This window comes from Macaca nemestrina, chromosome 4 (assembly GCF_043159975.1).
Source record: "Macaca nemestrina isolate mMacNem1 chromosome 4, mMacNem.hap1, whole genome shotgun sequence".
Lineage (NCBI taxonomy): Eukaryota > Metazoa > Chordata > Mammalia > Primates > Cercopithecidae > Macaca > Macaca nemestrina.
In genome coordinates this window covers 168,856,661-168,873,389 of record NC_092128.1, presented here as the reverse complement: position 1 = coordinate 168,873,389, position 16,729 = coordinate 168,856,661, and the positions used below count along the sequence as shown (strand labels likewise).

The following is a 16,729-nucleotide window of genomic DNA, read 5'->3' as shown; positions in this document are numbered from 1 at the left end:
AGGGTCATGATTGTTCCATCTTACAAATGGAAAAGCTCAAACTGAAAATTTGAGTAATTTACTGGCCTGTGTCACATGCATTCTGAGTAGCACAGCCAAAACACATAACTGTGACTTCTGACTTTGAGGTTATTGTTATATTCAGTAAGTCACAGCTCTCTTTGATGGCGGAGCGGGGAAGCCATGAGTGTTCTTTGAACCACATCGTTGTTTAAACTGAAAAGATAGTGGGCTATTAAACTTGTATTCTGAAATAATTATACTCTCACAAGAACCTGGAAAAATAGTACAGAGAGGGCCCATGCGTCCATCACCCACTTGCCTCACCAGTGACGTCTTACATAACTATAGTCCATTATCAAAACCAGGAAACTGACATTGTGTGCCCACTGTCTTTTATGTCCCTACTTTTCCGAATGACTTTCCTAATAACTAATGATTTCATTTAAGGTCTCCCATTTCTGTTTTTCTGGGAAAGGGAATAAAATATCACATGAGTCTCTGTCAACTGCCAAAATGCCCATAACTGTTTAACTTTACTTCACAAAGGTACATAGATGACAATTATGTTGGTACATCTTTCAACGTAAGCATATGTACCTATCCTGGAGATTTAGTGTGTAGTCTACCAACATATAAGCAGTATGTGTCTGGCATATCCTTCCCCATAAAGAATCGTGCCCTTTGTTAATTGGGTTGGAAATAGATACAGGTTATCATCTGGAATCAGAACTCCCAGCATGTTGTTGATGGATGTACCCATTACAGTAAGTCCAACTTTGAAGTGCCTGAAACACCACTCAGGAGAACAGCTGGCCCTCACTTCTTCCGTTTTGTGCCAGTGTTACTCTGCTCCTACTTTCCTGACTTACATGGCCTTGTAAATGTTGTTTGTATTGCTGTGAAATAGTTGGCATGTGTCAGGTGATGATGTTCTGTTCAGTACTGCACATTAATGGATGGAATCGGAAATTATACTTTGAGCTGCGTAACTTGCAAAAGAAACCTCATTATTCAGGGAGGCACAGTGTCCCAGCACTTTGGGAGGCCAAGGCGAACAGATCACATGAGGCCAGGAGTTTGAGACCAACCTGGCCAACATGGTGAAACCCCTTCTCTATTAAAAAAAGAAAAGAAAAAAAGCAACTTCATAGTGTGCCAAGCTTTTGTTCAGAAGGAGCAACTCAGTGTTGAGCAAGAATTCATGACGATAGTGGAGGTGGAGTTTTTAGTCTACACCGTGAATTGAGAACAGAGATTTCCAATTAATTTTTCACTGTATCAAGTTTCTTTAGCAAACGAATATACTTTTCAGATATACTTGGAGAATAGACATCAGTAAGGAACATTTAAAATACTGTATATTAAATAAGTGTAAAAGAGTTCTCCAAAAAGTTGTAGAAGATACAAAATCAAATAATGTATCAGTCTTAATGAACTGAAGCTAAAATCTTCTAGATAACATTTTTTTTCTTGCTATCTTAAGCCTATTTTCACATGTGACTTCAGTTGAAGTGGCATAGGCAATACCAAACTATAGGGAAATAAGCCACTACAAAGGACTAAAAAGTTGATGACCAGTATTCCACCCTCACCCAGCAATTACTGTTGACTCTTTATAATTAAATTATTAGAACTTTTTATTTGGCACTATACTGCTGAACACATTAGCCAGTAATTAGTCACACTTCCACAGAACAGATGGTGGTTCAGATATCTTGAGTATTACGAAATACCCAAGAACAGGACAGCACAATAAACTTCAAATCTCAGTAACAGGGAGGATATTTAGATAGTTCGTATCGTGGAATCTTTTTCTGTCAAAAGAAAAAAAGAGCCATTAGGTTGGATTAAGAACATTTTACATATATGCTCTTAATGTATGTGTGTGTGTGTGTTGTGTGTCTGTGTGTGAGTGTATGTAATATGCTCTTAATCCAACCTAATGGCTGAGTCTTTATATATATACACACACACACATACAGACACATATATGTGTGCGTGTGTGTGTGTGTGTGTGTGTCATTCTAAATATACTAGAAATGCCACATTCTGAAAGACAATCTTTTTTAAAAATCTTTCGTTTGGAATCATGGGTGCTTCCATTTTTAAATGACTGTTCTCTATAGAAAGAGAAGTTTGCAGTAATGAACCCTGTACACTATCTGAGCTCCTAGTGTCAAAGCTACAGAAGTGGTTCGCTGGGAAGAATAGCTTTTCTGGGTTGAACCTAGCTGTCATCTGTAGTCCTTTTTTCATTTGAAGGAACGTTTAAAACAGTACGCCACTTTTTAGTAGGAATATAGTTGAAACTTCAGGATTGGCCACGGGTGCTAATTGCTTAAGCCAAATGTTATTAGAGGTTCCTTATGTTACTCTTTTTACTTTTGTATGTGTTTGAAATTTCTCCTAATAAAAAGTGTCACTTTTAGCTTACTTTCTAAGTAGGTTCTTCATAGATTTTTTTTCCGGGTTATGTCTTGTACTGTTTCTAATATTCTCTGATTAAATGCTTTGTCATTAGTCTGAGTTGCATTTATTTGCCATTTCTATATATAATCAAATTTTAGATTTGGAGTCAGTTCAGTACAGATAGGATACTAAAATTCAGAGACACTGGCAAAAGGAGAAAATTTTAAAGTCCCGAAAAATGCGTGTCTTTTGTATAAAAGTTTGTGCTTATAAATGCAAGCAATTAGGATGTGCTTAATGCAGTCAAACATCTGTAGGGAGATACAATGGTTTAATTAAATAATGGTAACAGGTGCTTTATGGATAAGAGGTTTTCACCAGTCTAGGGAACTGCCAGTATCTTTAGTGGGACAAGTATATCTGCTTCAGTAAATTACGCTTCCAATTAGAATTCTCTTTTATAGGTGAAAGGAAGAATAGACTCATGCTTAGAAAGAAAGAGTGCTGTGGGTAAAGGGGAAAATTGACATCAAATTTGTGAGCAGTAAATTGCAACCAGAGCATAGGGTTCATCATGCTTGTGAGTTCTGGCCCTGGCCCTTTTGTCTTCCATTGTGCTTCCCTGAGGCAGCCTGTCTGTTTATGCTACTTTCCCACTAACTTCAGTGAATCCCAGATTCATAGGCCTAACCACAGCCAGCGTACTGAATCCCAGTGCCATATTCCAGACCCCAAATATCCCATGTGCCTCTGAATGGGCAATCAATGTGTGTAAGACTCATGTCCTTCTGGAAATTTACTTGTTTTACACACACTATTCTGAGTTCTCTTGGTTGGCCTAAACTTATCCATGATGCCTTCCTCTCTCTCACGCATTATTTCTTATCAGTTGCAAGTCCTGTATATTCTGCCTCCTGTGTTCATGTGAAATCTCTGCACATCCACTCCTTACCTGAGATCCTGTCCTCTCATCAGTGTCATTAGACTCCCAGCCAGTCACCCTACCTCTTGTCTCACATTGGCCCCCTCCCACTTCAATTCCTCCTTTTCGGAACTACGCAACTTCCCTGCAGGAACCAAAAAAAAAAAAACAACTGTAGGCTGGGTGCAATGGATCACCTGAGATCAGGAGTTCAAGACCAGCCTGGCCAACATGGTAAAACCCCATCTCTACTAAAAATAGAAAGATTAGCCGGGCATGGTGGCAGGCGCCTGTAATCCCAGCTACTCAGGAGGCTGAGGCAGGAGAATCACTTGAGCTTGGGAGGCAGAGGTTGCAGTGAGCCACGATTGCACTATTGCACTCCAGCCTGGGCGTCAAGAGCGAAACTCCGTCTCCAAAAAAAAAAAAAAAAAAACTGCTTGTGGTTTTTCCTTGCTTGAAAAGTTGTACCTTTCAAGATTCAAGTAAAATGCCCAAGTCCTATAAACCCGTTCTAATTTGCATAGAGAACAGAGAAAAGAGCTGGCATTTGAGTGACAGCCATGTAGCCAACTAATAGTGCCTGTTTGTGATAATGCTGATGGTCAGGTTCTTTCTTTATGAATGTTCCCCCCTGAGGTACAGAACCCCCATATAGAGATGTGGCTTTCTTGCATTTCACACAAAGGCAGCATATGGGCTAGTGATGACCTCGCAAAATTCAGTGGTAGCATCCCCGATTTACAGCTGAAGAAACTGAACCTAAGAGAGGTTACCAACTTGCCCCGCCCAGATAGTAAAGTAATAAAAGTGGGGTTCTCTCTCCTACCCATTTTCCTCTCTGAAGTAGAATTTTCCCCTACTTAACCTCAGTTGGAAAGCACTGGGTATCCACCTCCAATACCATACTCTTAATTTGTAGTAAATTATTTGTTTACATATCTAACAACCCTCTATCCTGTGAACTCTTCCAGACGTTCACAGGATATATGTTGGTCATCCTTGCCTCCTCAAGATCCAGCAGGGACCCTGGTACTTTTTAGATATTAGTAATTATAAATATAAGGTTGAAGCCAGTCCCCAGGATAAAAAGGCAGATGCTCCTTAACTTGGACTGATCAAGTGAGCTCCTCCATAACCCTAAAGAACTGCCCGAAACTCCTTCCTTGACGTCTAGCATAAGCGCCACACAAAACAAATTTCTTTCCTAGGCCACAGCATTCTCTAAAGCTGTAATTGATCAAGTCAACTAAATGGATGCGGTTGGCAAAGATAACAAAGCATAAATCAGGATTCGGAGGACTGTTATTAATAAAATTTTACAACATGGTCCTTTTTTGTACCATGACCCTCTGCTCTTTGGTCATCTACCCAATTCACATACCTTGACACTTGATTTAATTATGCTGCCCTCTTTGACCGCCAAGCACAGTCTGAAGCTATTCATGTGACAAATAAGTGTGAATTTTCCTGTTAGTTATGTTATAAAAGGCCCGTGTTTTATTTTTTTATTTATTTTTATTTTTTATTTTTTGAGACAGAGTCTCGCTCTGTCGCCCAGGCTGGAGTGCAGTGGCGCAAGCTCTGCTCACTGCAAGCTCCGCCTCTCGGGTTCACGCCATTCTCCTGCCTCAGCCTCCCGAGTAGCTGGGACTACAGGCACCCGCCACCACGCCCAGCTAATTTTTTGTATTTTCAGTAGAGTCGGGGTTTCACCGTGTTAGCCAGGATGGTCTCGATCTCCTGACCTCGTGATCCGCCCACCTCAGCCTCCCAAAGTGCTGGGATTACAGGCGTGAGCCACCACGCCCGGCCCATGTTTTATTTTATAATTTCATATTTTTTCATTCCATTTTAATTATTATGTGCAAGTTCCCAGGCTCAGTCATTTATTACTTAATGTTTTTATAAACAAAAAAGTTATTTTCAGGCAGATTATGAAGATTTTTTGCAAAGAATGGCGTCAGGCATTGTTTGTATATGGATAAAATCTCCTCTGTTTTAAATCACTATGTAGAACTTTCTTAATATTTTTTTCATTCAACAAACGATGGAATCATTATTTCAGTGAAAATATGGCTGCTCTTCGATGTTCATATTCTGCTTTAATTATTTTTTAATCCTTCAAAAGGGCAGAATCCCTTTATCCCTTCAACCTTTGCTTTGTCAAATTGTTATTTAAAAATGATTGGTGTTTTTTTGTCCTTTATAATCTTCCTTAAATCTCTGCTAAAAGGATTCTATTCTACTCTCTGTATTGGCACTGAGGTTATTTATCAAAGTGTGCTTCTCTTTGCAGCTACCTCAAGGCTAAAAATGTAGCTCTTTTCAGAGATGGCTGTTTTACAGAATGCTGTAACAACCAATTTATGAGAAAGGCAGTAGGAAATAAAGAGGGAACAAAGGCATAATTGTTTCATATCCATTTTTTTTCTTCTAGCATTCAAAATTAATAAAAACATGAATTATTATAAACCAGATGCAGGAAAGATCTCTGCCTGAATAAATCCATAGTGAATGGGGTGAGATTGAAAGTTGTGGCGGGGAATCAAGAAATTCGCAATAATGAAAGAATGCTTATTTTTTATTACAATTTTACTGTGGCCTCTTCATAAAATGTTCCACTTTTCAGGAAAAATGCAGCATGGTTATTTCAAAGACAGTGTTTCCATATTCTGTTTCTAATAAGCCTATTGATTTGGGGGTTTAGTGAGTCCAAAGTAGACAAGGTTTAAAATAGAATATTTGTAGCACCTCTCAGTCCAACAAAATAGAAAGTTAATACTATTGAGAATTTCAAGTGTCCCTATGTGTAATTGTTAGTCAAGGATGAACATCAAAAAAAAAAAAATCATAAAAGCAAATAAAGTGAGAGAGAGCTGTCACTTTGTTCTTATAAGAACATAGCTGTCACTTTGTTTATCATAAGAAATGACTTTTAAATTTATATAGATTTAATAGTTTATAGCTGACTTAAGTATTTAGATATAAGAACTCTCTCACTGCAACCTCCACCTCCCGGGTTCAAGTGATTCTCCTGCCTCAGCCTCCCAAGTAGCTGAGACTACGGACACATGCCACCACACCTGGATAATTTTTTTGTATTTTTAGTAGAGACAGGGTTTCACCATATTGGCCAAGCTGGTCTGGAGCTTCTGACCTCAGGTGATCTGCCCACTTTGGCCCCCCAAAGTGGGGGATTATAGACGTGAGCCCCCGCACCCAGCAGGAACAGTTATACTTACCATCAACAACCAAAGCCTTGTTCCCCCATTGGTTTCATAATAGTCTCAGAGCCCCTTATTCATGTATTCCCTAGTGTTATTAACTAACAGACATGACCTATAAGTTTAGCTGCCTATGTCTAAATGTGTATCTTTGACCCAAGACAACTTCTATTCCAAAATAGAACCATTCATTTATAAATGAAAATGCATTGTCAAATGAATGGACCTACATATAAAGTATTTTATGCTTCAAAATGGCAAAGTACAGTATACTATTACAACAGCCTCCTAGTTTTCTAACAGTTGTGAAGGGGTGGCCTGCCCCTCCACACCTGTGGGCGTTTCTCATTAGGTGGAACGAGAGACTTGAGAAAAGAAATGAGACACGGAGACAAAGAATAGAGAAAGAAAAAGTGGGCCCAGGGGACCGGCACTCAGCATACAGAGGACTCACGAGGGCACCAGTCTCTGAGTTACCTCAGTATTTATTGATCATTATCTTTACCATCTTAGAAAAAGGGAAGTGGCAGGATAATAGGATCATCATAGGGAGAAGGTCAGCAGTAAGACATATGAATAAAGATCTCTGTGACATGAATAAGTTTAAGGAAAAGTGCTGTGCCTTGACATGCATATACAAACATCTTCATAAACCTTTTTAGTACATAAAGAGCAGCATTGCACTAGCAAGTCCCACCTTTCGCCCTAAGGTGGTTTTCTCCTTTCTCGGTAAACAGAACATACAATCGGGTTTTACACCGAGATGTTCCATTGCCCAGGGATGGGCAGGAGACAGATGCTTTTCTCTTGTCTCAACTGCCAAGAGGCCTTCTTTCCTCTTGTACTGGTCCTCCTCAGCACAGACCCTTCACGGGTGTCAGGCTGGGGGACGATCGGGTCTTTCCCTTCCCACGAGGCCATATTTCAGACTATCACATGGGGAGAAACCTTGGACAATACTTAGCTTTCCTAGGCAGAGGTCCCTGCAACCTTTGGCAGTGTATGTGTCCCTGGGTACAATGAGATTAAGAGAATGGTGATGACTTTTCACAAGCATACCGCCTTCAGGCACTTGTTTAACAAAGCACACCCTGCACAGCCCAAAATCCGTTAAACCTTGAGTCACCACAGCACGTCTCTTGCAAGGACAAGGTTGGGGGTAGGGTCACAGATTAACAGCATCTCAAATACAGAACAAAATGGGGTCTCTTATGTCTACTTCCTTCTGTATAGACACAGTAACAGTCTGATCTCTCTTTCTTTTCCCCACAAGTTGGACTGCCATGTTGAAATGTCTCCACACGTAGATACAAATGTGTACATGCCGGTACACTTGATACTTTAGGTCCCCAACTGGTCTGTCTACAGACTTGAGGTTACAGACCTCAGATGTCACCCTCAGAACTCACCCATAGTAGTGGCTCGTAGAGTGATTTGTATACATTTAGCTATCTATGCCTTTTTTGGTTGTGATAATATGTAAGTTCTCTTTTTCTTGCTTTGGAGTTTAATTATAGAATCTGTAAATATAGTGTATGTCATCCAGATGATCTGTAGAAGTCATTGATCATGACCTTTAAAAGTTCACATGTAATACAGCATCTATTTTCCTGAATGATTTTTATAGTTTTCCCATTTGGCAAACAGATACTTTCTTTTGTGTATTTCTACTCCATAATTTTAGGAAAAAGTAAATCATTTTAGCTACATTTAAAAAAAAAATACACTTTCTAGGAATAATCAGTGTAAAAACTGTTTCCTTTAAAAAAAAAAAAAAAACTATCTCTACCATTCTGTCAGACAAATTATTGACCTTAATATGTATAATCCAGTGCAGTATATTGATCTTGTTTATTGTGCTCCAAATGGACGCTGGCAGAAATTTGATGAATTAAACATCAACCACAGTGTTTTCTTCATGCCATTGCAATGATTTATTATGGATTATTTTGTTCAGTTCAAATAAATGATGTATGTTCAGATTCTTTCCCATTTTTTAATTGGGTTATCTACCTTTCTTACTTTTTTTTTTTATTTTTATTTTTACTTTTATTTTTATTTTTGGAGACAGTCTTCCTCTGTCACCCAGGCTGAAGTAAAGCAGCACGATCTCACTTCACTGCAGCCTCCGCCTCACAGATTCAAGCGATTCTCATGCCTCAGCCTCCCCAGTAGTTGGGATTACAGGCACGTGCCACCACACCCAGTTAATTTTTTGTATTCTTAGCATAGGAGAGATGGTGTTTCACCATGTTGCCCAGGCTGGCCTCAAACTCCTGAGTTCAGGCAACCTGCCCACCTCGGCCTTCCAAAGTGCTAGGATTACAGGCGTGAGCCACTCTGCACTCTGCCTGACTTTATTATTGATTGGTAAGAATTTTTATATATTCTTCATACTATTAAATTCTTATCAAATACATTATTTGCAAATATTTTACCCATTCTGTAGGTTGTATTTTCACTTCCTTGATAGGATCCTTTTGACACACACAAGTTTTCAATTTAGAAGTCTATTTTATCATTTTTTTCTTTTATGGCAGTTATTATGATATTGTATCTAGGAAACCATTGTCTGAAACAAGGTTACAACAATTTATACTTGTGTTATCTTCTAAGAGTTGTAGTTTTAGCTCTTACAATTAAATCTTTGATTCATTTTAATTTTCATATATGGTGTGAGGTAAGGGTTTGACTTCATTCTTTTGCATATAAATATCCAGCGTCCCAGCACCATTTGTTGCAAAAGACTATTCTTGCCAGGTGCAATGGCTCATGCCTGTAATTCCAGCACTTTGGGAGGCCAAGGTGGGCAGATAACTTGAGCCCAGAAGTTCAAGACCACAATGGGAAACATAGCAAGACCACATTTCTACAAAAAATTATCCAGGCATGATAGCATCTTTCTGTAGTCCCAGCTACTCAGGAGGCTGAGGTGGGAGGATCTCCTGAGCCTGGGTAGGTTGAGGCTGCAGTGAGCCTTGATCATGCCACCTGGGCAACAGAGCAAGACCCTGTCTCAAAAAAAAAAAGAAAAAGACTTATTTCCCCTAGTGAATGGTGTTGGTACTATTACACAAAATCAATTGTCCATAGATAATATGGGTTTATTTCTTAATTCTTAGTTATTTTCTTTGATCTGTGTGAGTGTGCTTATTGTAGTACCAAACTGTTTTGATTATTGTAGCTTTGTAGTAAATTTTGAAATCAGCACGTGTGAGTCTGTTACCTTTGTTCTTCTTTTTCAATATTGCTTTGAGTATCCGAGGTCTCTTGCATTACAACGTGAGTTTTAAGGTCTTCCTCACCCCTACCACCATTTCTGCAAAAAAAAAAAAAAGTGAGGATTACATTGGATCTGTAGATCATTTGGGGGAATATTTATATATAAATTTGTTAATGAGGTTTTAAACAACACTTTAACTACTAGAGCTGATATCTGGTGTGAAATGATTCCGCCTTGAGCCCCATTCAGGAAGGTTAGTATTTAGAAGCAGCAAGAGAATTGATTTAGTATGCTGTCATCTTTTACTCCAAATTATGGTGAGATTCCAGAGAAATTATTTGTGAGCTTTTCCTTAAACCATAATGACTGTGACATGTCAGTAGTTTTTGTCTGTTTTTATGCCATTCTTTTATTTTTGTGCGTGTGTGGGCACCTCAACCAAATGGATGGAGCCTGAGGCAGGGTCTCCCACGCCAAAGTCTGCTGTTTCTTTTGATGATCCAATGCAGTTCCGAAGCTATTTTCTCAACTCACCAGCTCGTTTGTATGGCCCTGTAATTTGAAACAAAATCTAAAAAGAAATCTGAAGTAAAATGATTGGGGAGTGAAGTCAGACCACAGTGGTGGCTGTGGGACTACTTCCTGGCATGGAACACTAGAGCAGATGTGTCCTGATTTTTTTGTTGAGTCTTGGGAACAGCCAATGATTTTGGACTGGAACAAGGGTTGGTTATTCTGTTTTTCACAAGCATCTGCCTTCAAGGTTCATTTTTTTAAAAGAGGAGGAAAGAAAAAATCAGTGATGTTTGCCACCCTGAGTATGGAGATGAATCCAAATTGAGATTAATTTTGAAATATGTTTCCACAAACACTAACTGGGAATGACAGGAATTTGTTTCATGTGAGACAGAGTTTGGAAGGCATGTTAATTTGCTTCTTGGTGTTCAACTCAGAAACAAATTTTGCATGTATTCTCTGAGTAAGCTCCATTATTAGTTAACAGTTTTCCTGCCATATACACTATGGACTGCTTTAGAAAGCAAATCATAGAATGTTAGTTATAATATCTCATCAAAAATAGTGGATCCATCTAATAGCCAGTTCCAAGTTATGAGACGTGTCCGAAGGAATGTTGACTTGGTGTGCAATCTAAACACGATTTATGAAGAGGCTTTGGACTTGGAGCATGAAACAGGTGGTCAGAGGGTCAAGGGCAGGGTGTTACTTAATTTCAGCTCCTGTCGATGGATTCAGTGACCTCAGATAGCACATTTAAAATAGCATGTTTTATGTGTTTGTCTTTTGATAATTATGCATTTACCTATGCTCATGAAAGCGTGAGTTAAATCTTACTTTTTTGAAACAGTGCTTGGCAACAACTTGTTTTGTCTTGTACGTGTCTCTTTTGTCTTTGCTTTTGGTTCCGGGGCATTGAAATTTGTCTGCCCATCCCCTGAGGACAGATGTTTAGGTGTGGACCTATGTCTTCAGCTTCCTGTATAGTATTGAAGTTGCTATAGCTGCATGTTCTCTAAAATTTTTGTACATGTGATTTAATTGTTAATGCTTATGATTTTTAAGTATAGTATTCTGATAGCAAATAGATTTTATCAAATAAAAACTAACTTTATCATCACCATTGAGATATCACTAGGTATATGACTTAGTTGTCAGTCACCACTTTCATTTGTAAGGAAGTCTTAGAGGTTTTCACAAGTGCATATATGATAGACTGGGCACGGTGGCTCATGCCTGTAATCCCAGCACTTTGGGAGGCCAAGGCAGGCAGGAGTTCGAGACCAGCCTGGCCAACATGGCAAAACCCCATCTCTACTAAAAATACAAAAATTAGCTGGGCATGGTGGCACATGCCTGTAATCCCAGCTACTCTGGAGGCTAAGGTTGGAGAATCACTTGAACCTGGAAGGCAGAGGCTGCAGTGAACTGAGATTGTGCCTCTGCACACCAGCCTGGGCAACAGAGGAAGATTCCATCTCAAAAAAAAAAAAAAAAGTGTATATATGATGCTTGCTTTAGCAGCACATACACTAAAATTGGAATGATTAAAGAGAAGATTAACCTGGCCCCGGTGCAAGGATGACATGCAAATTTTGTAAAGTGTTTTATATGAAACTTTACTTATATGAGGTGCCTAGGGTAGTAAATTCATAGATACAGAAAGTAGAATGGTGATTGCCAGGAGCTGAGAGGATGAGGGACTGTGGAGTTAGTGTTTAACGGGCACAGAGGTTCAGTTTGGGAATACTGAAAATAGTTCAGCGGGGAAGATGGATGGCCGTAATGCACCATCCATCACAGTTGCACAGCAGCGTGAACATACTTAATACCCTGAGCCTTGCACTTAAAATGGTTAAAATAGTAAGATTTATGTTATATGTATTTTACCATGATAAATATGTATACGTACTTTCATATCATTTGCCACTGTGAATAGCAAGGAGATTCAAGAAATAAGGACACAGGATCTTCAATAAATATGTATTAAATGCTTCCCATGTTCCATATTCTTTGCCATTGCCAGAGACATCACAGGTATGAGGGCACAATCTTTGTTCCTCAAGTAATTTAGAATAATTTAGAATTTGCTTGGGGAGACTTTGGATAAACAAGAAAGAAGCTGCATCCATGAGGTCAAGGGAAATTGGTTGCTGTGTCTCGTAGCATTTGGTAGTCTCATTAGACAACCGTTCTTACTCCTGTTGTTTGCTGAAATTTATTAGTGAAGGAAAGAACCTTAGTTTTCAGTTCGTTCAGCCAGATGATTTCATAGGCTCGGGGAAACCATGTAATATGCCCAAGGTCAGACGTGGTGAATAAGACTAAAGACTGAATCTATTCCAGTGTCCCTGTGTCCAGTGATACTTACTTACTGCTGTTGCCAAGTTAAACAAAACTGGGTTTGCAGAGCTGTTTATTCACTTTCAGCATCTTTTCATTGACAATGTGGTATGTAGAAGAAATGTCCCTCTTTTAGCACTTGTGACTCAGTACTAAGATGCTTCCCAAGCTCAAAGCTCCACACCCTTAAATATGTAAGTCAGTGTTAAGATATTTAAAGAGAACACGAATATCAGATACATGGTGCGTGTTGCAGGATTTTTATATTATTTTGTATCTTCTGCTTAGAAGTCATAAGCCAGCCCATGAAACATGCCAACAAACATACCTTCTTCCATGTAATTATTGCAGCCAGATTTTTCAGTGCAGGACAAGCAAAGGTTTCTCTGAAAGCATGAGATAATAATTCTCAGCCAGGCCTTCGCCATTTGCAGGGGATCAGACATACAGAGTTTAGCTCTGTGGATGTTAATAGCTAGAGCCCCTGTTAGCAGATGGCGTGTTAGTGGCCTGTTGCTGCTGGCTATTAAATCATACACATCGGCTGGGCGCAGTCGGTCACACCAGTAATCCCAGCACTTCAGGAGGCCGAGGCAGGCAGATCACGAGGTCAGGAGATCGAGAGCAGCCTGACCAACGTGGAGAAACCCCATCTCTACTAAAAATACAAAAACTAGCCAGGCATGGTGGCGCGTGCCTATAATTCCAGCTACCCAGGAGGCTGAGGCAGGAGAATCACTTGAGCCCGGGAGGCAAAGGTTGCAGTGAGCTAAGATCACGCCACTGCACTCCAGCCTGGGCGGCAGAGCAAGATTCCATCTCAAAAATAAATTAATTAATTAATTAAAATTTAAAAAAATAATACACTTCATGAGGTCACCTCCCAAGGCAGCAGAGAATTTTGTGTATTTTTTTCTTAGTTTATATTGCTGCAACAGAGTAATTCTTCTTGATCACAGACTTTACTTTTTTGTTGTTGTTGTGTCTAAGTTTTACTTGATCCTCAAAATAACCTGAGACAGACAAAGATAGTTTTTCCCGTTAATCTCCTTCATGAGTCTGACTTTGCCAGCCAGGCTGATCGAATATCCATAGCCCTGGATGCCTTTATTTATGTTATTCCATCTACCTACAATGCCCATCCCCAATCTTGGCCTATTACATGTGTCTAACATTACTTTGATGTGTACATGTCAGTGAATTACCACTTACTGATTGTTAGCTTTTTGAGAGTATGTATCAAATCTCACGTGCCTTTGTGTGTCCTGAAACAAATGATTAGGTATAAAGTATGTATTGCAAACACCATGCCCAGTGAATATTTTAGAGCTGTGGTTCTCAGCATCAGCATCACCTGGTATCACCTGGGAACTTGTTGGAAACACACATTCCCTGATCCCACCCCGACCTCCTGAATCAGCAAAGCTAGGGATGGGGCTGAGCAATCTATATTTTATCACGCTGTCCAGGTGACATTGATATATGCTAAACTTTGCAAATTAGTGATTTAGAGACCAATCAACTTGTTGAAAAGTTAATAAATAGGCGGGGATCCATTGTAGCACCCCAATAAGCCAATTAGAGTTACCTATGCTATTATCTTCTAAATTCACATTATACAAATTGTATGCCACAAAAACGTCTAAGGTGAAAACCCAAAGGAATTGATGCATTTGATTAATTCACAAAAATACAACAGCTCCAATTCATATAAAAAAATGCATGCATATCTGATAAGTAGTTGTAGATTAAAAGGTGAACAACTTCTCATGATTAATACCAATGAAAATGTAATTTTTTAGAAATCTGTTATGCCTTGTCATGACAAGGATAGGTGAAAAGGAACTTTCATAAACTATTGGTAAATGTACGGGTGAAACCTTTTAGACTATGTGGCTCTACCTAATAAATGTTCAGTCTTTTCTAATTTTAGCACCGTATTTCTACAGATACACTGGCATCTTTTCTAATTTTAGCACCGTATTTCTACAGGTACACTGGCATCTTTTCTAATTTTAGCACCGTATTTCTACAGGTACACTGGCATCTTTTCTAATTTTAGCACCGTATTTATACAGATACACTGGCATCTTTTCTAATTTTAGCACCGTATTTCTACAAGTACACCGGCACATCTGTGGAGGGGGCACTTCTGCTTGTCACCTGATATCCCTTAATACTGCTAATATTTTTTTCATAAGCATTATTACTTTTAAAATCATGTTAAAGAAAGGATAAATGATGTGCATCAGACTCAGTTTTCCTTTTCTGACTCCCCTTTAGTTTACATCTCTCTGTCCCTCACTTGGGGCCTTAATACCCTTAAGATTATAGAGAAATTGCAGTAGGTAATGTTGACTGGAAATGCTAAATTTTAAGAAACGTGGGTGGAAATGGTTTAAGCCATCAGCCTAAATGATCAATGAAAATGTCAGACATTCTCCGTTTTCTTCTTCCAAGATATTATACTCTACTGTGGCCTTAGAGCTCTTAGTTCCTATGTAATTCTGATTAAAAAGGAAGGATATGCTCCTCATATACCTTGCTGTTGTCCCCTGCTGTTCATTAGAGTAGCTGATGTCAGTCAAAAGAAATTCTAGAAATGCTGGAGTACATTTTTTTGTAATATACTGAGAATGCTTGAAGCAAACTAACCAAATTTAAGTGTTTTAAGGATATTAACAATAACAGGAAAGCCCCTCGATTTTCTGCTAAGAATCAACCTGAACAGTTTCCAGACTGCTGGTTGGCAATGTCAGTATCATGAGAGAAACTGAAACAAATAGGAAACTTTAGAGAAAAAGAGGAATTGGTGCAGGCTGGGGGAATGAACTTTGTAATCCAGTAGTCTTTCCCTGCCAGCATGTGTTTTGATTTGATAAACGAAGTCTCTGCTTTTTCTCATCCTTTATTTTTTGGCAGAAAACCAGTATTTTGACACTTGAATGCCTTCTTTCCATCTTAAGGGAGAAGCCTTCTTACACTTGAAGTGTGAAGTAGCTCCTTCAGGTATAGGATGAAAAATTAAGTGGGACTATCTGTGAATTACTAAATCGCAACCATTAAGGAAACTAATGTCCTAATTAGCCTGTCTTTTGACAAACGTGGCATCCATATGTAAGTCTAATATTGTATGCAAATGTGAGACAAGTTTTGCTTTCTAGATCTCTGATGTGAAAGGAAGAGCTGGCTTCCTGGCTTCCTTCCCACGTTCAGTATGAACCTGCCTTCATTCTGGTGCCAACAGCTCCTCAAGGGAACATGAAAGTAGAATTAAACCCTCCTGGTTTTCAGATTCAGAATACTGGGTGATTAAGTCGCGTGATCAAAATCAGAAACTGTGAAAGTGCTAAAAATGGTCAAGGCCCAAGGACTTCCTCATGTGTTGCCAAAGCCTTTCAGAAAGCAAAGTGGGTATTTAAATACCTGGGGTGCAAAAATCAGATGTTTTTTCTTTAAAGAAAAATAGACATATTAGAGCAGAATTGGAGGCCCTCTGCAGGAGCCTGAGTTTGGGTGTTGACTGTCATCTAAAGCCTTGTTAATGTGGGCTTGAGGCTTCAGAATCCACAAACAGGGCAAGCTAGCGTCTCGCTGACTCCAGTCCTAGCTCGAGCTTTCTGTGCTGCGCTATGTGACTTCTGCACTTTTGTGCCATCAGCCAGTAGACAGAGAAAAGTATCTGGTATTTGTTGGTGTCTTTGGTTTAGTTGCTTTAAGTGCTTGGATGGAAGAGGTTGAATGTCGTCTTGAAATCATTGTTTCTTAATGTGTAATTGGGGCCAAGTGAAGCACATTAGTTTAGAGGAGTTCTAGTTAAAAATACAGATTCTTGGGCTCTGCCTCAGACCTACAGAGATCTGCATTTTTCTTATTCCCCCAGGTGATCCTCTAAACATTCAGAGGTTTTTTAAACTCATGCTTCTATGCAATGACAAAAATATAAGGATTCTTAGAAACTTAGGTTATATTTATATTTGTCTTGAACATAGGATGACAGACATTGCCATTTTCATTGGAAAAAAAATGAAGCAGAGACTTAGTCTAGCCAACTCTAAATACATTCTGGCAGAGCTTAATTACTGG

At 39.1% G+C, this 16,729-nt stretch overlaps 1 protein-coding gene and 1 non-coding gene across 7 annotated transcripts in view; both read left to right on the top strand.

Moving 5' to 3' along the window:
• AP (amyloid beta precursor protein) overlaps positions 1-16,729 on the top strand; it is a 291,200-nt gene that overhangs the window by 225,405 nt on the left and 49,066 nt on the right. The gene's annotated exons all lie outside the window — the stretch shown is intronic.
• On the top strand, positions 11,813-11,917 carry LOC139363043 (U6 spliceosomal RNA). Its single transcript, XR_011622929.1, has one exon. It is a non-coding gene; the product is annotated as a U6 spliceosomal RNA (small nuclear RNA).